Below are 6,514 nucleotides of genomic sequence, written 5' to 3' on the forward strand. Positions count from 1 at the left end.
AAACCTGAACATTTTTATACCGTGTTTGATGAAGAATGGAAAAGTCATGCAAAGATGTGATAAGGCAAAAGGGTATAAGCTAAGGATAGTAAACTGGGGAAAACTTAGCAAGGCCTCCTAGTTCAGATTCTCCTTGGCATTACTGTCTTTGGAGACAATGCTCCTTTTCTCCAGGTATAAGAAAGACACCTCTCACATGTGATCTTATGACCTGCTTCAGGAGAGAAAGGGGAGGCCAGAGAGTCCTCACTGGTACTACTATTTCTCAGATTCCTTCAGCTTCAAATATTCAATATGCCAAGGAGCCATATTCTGGAATAGCATATTCTGAACCCCATCAAACTATTTTTGACAAGGCCACAAGTGAACAGGTATCTAAATTGTACATGCTGGGGAGGTAAAGTATCCTGGCAGATGCAGTAGCTGGTTCAAGGGCTCCAAGATGAGAATGAAGTTAATGGGATTTTAGGAACAGAAACAAAGGACACTGTAGCTGGACCAGAACTGTTAAGAAGGTATGTGGTAGGTGACAGGCTGAGGCTAGCTTTCCACCAGACTTTACAGACGATGAAAAGGTGAGAGATGATGGAGTGTTTCACACAGGGAAATGAGAATTTATTTGTACATTAAAAAGACCTCGTTCTGAAGCTTAGGGATGCTATCATGGGGCTAACTTACAGAGCTATACTAAAGAGTTCACATACTTAAGGTCTACACTCAATGTTGGGTACATAGTTAAAATTCAATAAATATTAGCTCATCATTATCTCTTTTTGTTATGATGACTTGCAACAACAATGCATCCCAAATCTATAATCCCAAACAATGTATCTCAAATCCCAAAGAAGAATGATCACATTTTCTATTTAAGTTTTAATTGATTTTCTTTATTATAAAAGTCATACATACTCATTTATAGAATCCATAAAACTATAACTATCATAAATATGAGGAAAATCTGCAACTATAATTCTTTCTCCCACAGATAATTGCTAATAGCAATTCCTTTCCTCTAGTTTCTTTTTTTTTTTTTCTATGCAATAATATCCATAGGGTTGAACTCTACTTTCATACTTTTGTATGCGGTTACATTTTTTTCATGTTAAGATTTAACATATATAATCTTTTTTCAGAAGGTGCCATACAAAATCACTATTATTGTCTCTGCACGTTTGTTTAACTCTCCAGCATGTCACAAATCAAATGTGTGTGTATTCCTAGTAAGTCTCAATTCAACTCTCTGATACATGTTGAGCACACTGGAATTTTTATACCGATTTAACAGATGGGTAGAGACTTCACTGGCCAGTTGGAAAAGCTATAGTTCAAATGGGTAGGAAAGTTAAATCTAAAACCCAGCTTTTTGTTTCTGGCCCACTGTCCCACCAAATCCTTCCAACACCCACAGTTCACCATAGATCCTTTTTGCTCAGTACCCTGTGGTCTAGTCGACACTATAGCTTGTTAGAAATATGGGACTCAGGCCCCATACCAGCTCCATTGATGCACTGCCTGCACTTTAACAACATCTCTAAATAATTTCTTTATACATTGAAGTTTGAGAAGCACGAAGTAATATACTTTCAACCTGTTGTATAAGGAGGCTAGGATGGCCAAAATAACTATGTGATGCTCGCTGTCAGTCTTATGCTTCAAGCTGAACACAAGAGTTTATTGGTTTCATACGGAAGACAGGAAAAATAGCAATTTTGAGCTAAAAATGTTCTACCAGCCATGTATTTATTGCTACTAAAACACAGCATAAAAACGAACTACTAACTCACTTAGCTGAAAGCCATTAACTAAAAAGGATCGCAGAACTTGCGTTTTAAAAATAATTTTCACCTGCAGATAGACTAGTTCATGTACACAAATGACAGTGTGAATAAACATTCATTTCATCATTGATTATATTAGCAAAAGGCCAGCAAAACTCTAAATGTGATTACAAGGGATTGGCTACATAAATCATGCTACATCTGTACCAAGGCAAATTACTCTGTCATTTAAAAGGATGTAATATTATGGAATGCCCTCCCAAGTGCTGTTAAGTGAAAACAAGATACTTTGTGTGGAAAAGACACATAAATATGATTGTAAACACATAGAATATTTCTGGAGGAAAGAGAATAGGAAAAATGGAGCTAGATTTGCAATTTAGCAATTTGTCTCCACCATTAACTAGTTCAGTAACTAGTTCAATTCTTATTTTCAAGTCTCAGTATTTATCTTAAAGGAGAGCAAGCTATCTTTCCCACCTTATAATATTATAAGGATGAAATAAGGAAATGCACAGAAAGATCCATTATGAACTATAATATGCTAGACAAAATGAGATCTGTATTATAGAGCTTTGATGCTTAGTGTTTTGATATTGTCTAAATGGAAACACATCAAATATTAACCACTCCTATTATTGTTCCCCTCCAATACAACCAACGTTTTGTTGATGAATGAGTCTTTCTGAATCACAAATCTTAACATGAATCTGCCTACAAAATCCTGAGATATGTCATGCATTTGACTTTCCAGGCTCATAGTGACCCTGCCCAATTAAAAATAAACAACAAAACAAGCTTCCCTTTAATAATTTTTTAAAACACTCTGTATTTTCAATCCAAGTGTTTTGTTTTTTTTTAAGATTTTATTTATTTATTCATGAGAGATACAGAAAGAGAGAGGCAGAGACACAGGCAGAGGCAGAAGCAGGCTCCATGCAGGAAGCCCACGTGGGACTCAATCCCAGGTCTCCAGGGTCAGCCCCTGGGCTGAAGCCTGCGCTAAATCGCTGAACCACCCCGGCGGTCCTCAATCCAAATGTTGTACATTCTTTGTCCCTAAGCAGTATCCTCAAATTGAATCCAACTTGTTAGGATTTGGTCTGTGGCAAGGCTAGGAAAAATCTGCTTATTCTTATATGCTAAATCCAGTGTGCACAGATGTTGTGGATAGAATTAGGAGAGATGACAGGGAGGTATTGATGGTGATCGTGTTATGACACTATTCTATTCCCTTACAAATGCTGGGACCCATGGCAAAGAAAGCTTGCCTGAGATACACATTAAATGTCTCAACTTCTCTCTTACCTTACCAATACCTGTCAGGTTATAACTACCAAAAGAGAGCCTGTTTAGTGCTCTCCTTTTAGACTGTCTATTCTCCTTTCTCTACTAGAGGAAAACCTACCATTCCTTTAAGGACAATTTCAAATGTGATTCCTTTCAATAAGTCATTTCTAATTACCTCAATCCAATGTTTTTTAGCCTTTTCTGAGTCACTACTGTATATGCTCAGCTGTCTTATGAGATGTCACATTCTCATGTGTTATAATCAATTGATTCATATTTTTTTCCTACTACACAGTATCCTGAGGACAAGATTGTGCCTTGTTCAATTTTTACATCTGCAAAAGCATTTCATAATGAGTAGGCATTCAGCGAAACGTTGATGCATCACATCATGCAATAAATAAAAAGTATGCCCCCAAAATTAACTTAAATCTATGTGGTAAAAACAATTCGGTCTCTTTAAGTGAAAAATAACTGTCTATGAAAGGAACACATTTAATCAACAAAGGAATTGCCTTTATAAAGACCCACTCTACACTGGGAATTTCCTACAGCTACCTTTTTAATAAATTTTGTTGGAAAACAAAGCATATTTGTATAAACTAAGGTAAATTATTCTCTAAACTGGCAAATACATAGCAGTTAGCAGGTTACTTTCAAATGGCTAGCTTTGCTTGTTACTTGTATATGTTTAAAAGTTCCACCCCTTTGTATGCATGCATTTACTCAAAAGCCACCCAAACAATTTAAGACAAACATAATAGAGATTTTTGTTCCAAACTGGAATCCCAACAGAAGGAAAAAAATTACAATGACATTAATAACTAATGACTCAATCAAAAATTGATTTAAGACAAATTAACAGTGATGAAAGTCACATTTAGACTCATTTAGTCTGTCTGGAAGAGTCAGAGGAAAAATGAAAGCCAGTAAGTGCTAAAGTTTTGAGAGAAATTACACATTTAATTCATAATCTCTAGCTTTATTTTGAAATTATTTCAGCGAGTTATGCTAAACTGCACCAAAACTTAGAGACGATTTTTTTTTTTTATGTAAAGACTATCAGCATTCATCAAGGCTGCATGTTGAGTTATTCAATAGAGGCATCTAATGCATACCTGAGCCTCATATACAGTTCCACAGCTCTAATCAGGAGCCACTAAACGGGCTTTATAATAGACAAAAGGAAAATTAAACAGGAGACTCCAGTAAACAGCAACTACCACCTTGGTTGGCCACGATTTTGCTTCAAGCCTTCACCTTAAGGTTGACTTAGCCATAACCTCATCCCTTCTAAGCTTCTACACATAACTAGTCATAACTTGTCCTCACCTCCTTCTAGCTTGCTGGAGGAAGTTCTCTCATTCCTCACTCTACCAGAATTGCAAACAACAAAAAGCAACTCTGGCTAACTCCAGCAAACAACACAATTTGTTAGGAAAAGGTGAAATGAGGCTCCAAAAGAGTAGAAAAAGCCTGAGGGCTCCGACCTTCTAGGAAGCAGAAACGGATGGTCTTTTTGATGATACAACCGACCTGATGAATGATCTCCTCCCTGTGCCTCCTTCTGGTGTCACACTCAAGGGCTGGGTTTCTAGGAGCCAGTACCTTCTCATCCTACTTTGCTGCCACCTGGCCCACCCCTCTGGAAGAAGTCTAGGCAGCAGAAGGCAAAAGTGCAAGTGCGTCCCACCCGGAACCAGAATGGGACATCCCGGGTGGACACAGACCTTTACTTCCTCTCTGACCGCCCCCTCCCAGACCCACCCATTTTTCTTAAATCCTTTTCTCCTAGGCTTAGAAAGCCCAGATTATCAATAAAGGAAACTTTCAGACTTAGAATCAAGAAAAAGATCACGTCGTTTCAGGTCTCCTGCCTGTGCCCCGCATGATTCAGTCGGAACTGAAATGCCATTAATCTTTGCTAGGTGAAATTCCACTCCTTCTTCCAAACCTATTTCAAAATATTACCTCCTCTGTAATGATTTTCCTGACCTCTCCATGAAGAATTCATCAGTCCTGCTCCTGAGCCTCCGAAGTACATTCTTCATCGCCGGATGGACTTGCCTCTGTGTTACAGTTAATTGGTTACATGTCTGTCTCCAGGACAGGACTGAAGGCACCCCCCGCCCCCGCAGCTGCCCGAAACTGTCCAGCTCCGCATCGTCCCCGCAGACCCAGCCAGTGAGTCTCCCACAGATGCACGTGGAATATGTGAATAAAAGTTTGAGGGAACCGCTCAAATAAACCCGTAAGCCCAGGACGGGGCCGCCGCTGACTGCCGCCTCAGCACACCTCACTTCCGGGGTTCTTTTACTCGGAGCTGGAACCGCGGAATAACCGGGCAGCCAGCCCTCCAAGCGCCATCCAACTCCAGGTTCCACAGTCCAGGTTCCTCATTCCTCAAGCTTTCGAAACAAGGTCAGACCGGCAACTGCAGCCAATACCGTCCTGCTGCCCCAGCAGCTGCCTGGAAGGCTATGAACGGCACGTCACGTGGGAACTCCCAGGATCCCACGGGAAGAGAACGCCACGTCACGTGGGAACTCCCAAGATCCCACGGGAAGAGAACGCCACGTCACGTGGGAACTCCCAAGATCCCGCGGGAAGAGAATGCCATGTAACGTGGGAACTCCCAAGATCCCGTGGGAAGAGAATGCCACATCACGTGGGAACTCCCAAGATCCCACGGAAAGGGAACGTCACGTCACGTGGGAACTCCCAGGATCCCCCGGTAAGAGTGCTGGGCTCCTGCGAGGCGCTGTTTCCCGCCCCACGCACCACCTGTCCTGGAGGAAAAGGCGTCAAGCTCACGAGTCAGTTCCTCGAGTTCTGTCACTTGAGAGGACTGCCCTGAAAAATTCCTCCCAGATAGCCTCTGATGCCATTCTGTGTGTGTGTGTGTGTGTGTGTGTGTGTGTGTGTCCTATGACCATTACAAAATAAGCACAACCCATGGGAAAGCTGGGTTTTGGAGCAGTTGTTTTGGGAGTTAGGCTGAATTCGTTTTAACAGTTCTTCATGGTCACTGTCGTGATGCCTACTCCAAAAGGAGAGGGAGGAAAAATGTCAGGAATTCAAAAGTCTCTAGGCTAGATTTTACAGGAAAGAAACTCGGTAAATATTATTCTTGCTTCCTACAAACTTATCTAACCTGACTGGTAATGCAATAGACAGACATTATGAAAGGGGGGGCCGGAGTAATGGACACATAATATTTTTTAAGTAAATTGCCCATATGTCTGGAAAATGTCCATATGTCCAAAAAATATGAGTATCTAAAAGTGAAGTACAAAAAATGAAAAGAGATGAATTTGTATCCAATAACAGATGCAAATGGCCACTTTGCTAACTGCTTAAGGTAAATTGGAAAGCATCTACTTCAGAATTGTCACAAATATGACTGACTCACTTATTTGACATTTAAATTTTTCCACCACTTGAAA

At 40.3% G+C, this 6,514-nt stretch overlaps 1 long non-coding RNA gene across 1 annotated transcript in view; it reads right to left on the reverse strand.

The window, feature by feature from the left end:
- Window positions 1–5,542, reverse strand: part of LOC112662984 (uncharacterized) — a 109,437-nt gene extending 103,895 nt beyond the window's left edge. The window contains exon 1 of the long non-coding RNA XR_003138977.3: window positions 5,040–5,542. This is a non-coding gene — a long non-coding RNA (uncharacterized LOC112662984). The remainder of the gene's footprint in view (window positions 1–5,039) is intronic.
- Window positions 5,543–6,514: the final 972 nt, after the last annotated feature.

This window comes from Canis lupus, chromosome 20 (assembly GCF_003254725.2).
Source record: "Canis lupus dingo isolate Sandy chromosome 20, ASM325472v2, whole genome shotgun sequence".
Taxonomy (NCBI): domain Eukaryota; kingdom Metazoa; phylum Chordata; class Mammalia; order Carnivora; family Canidae; genus Canis; species Canis lupus.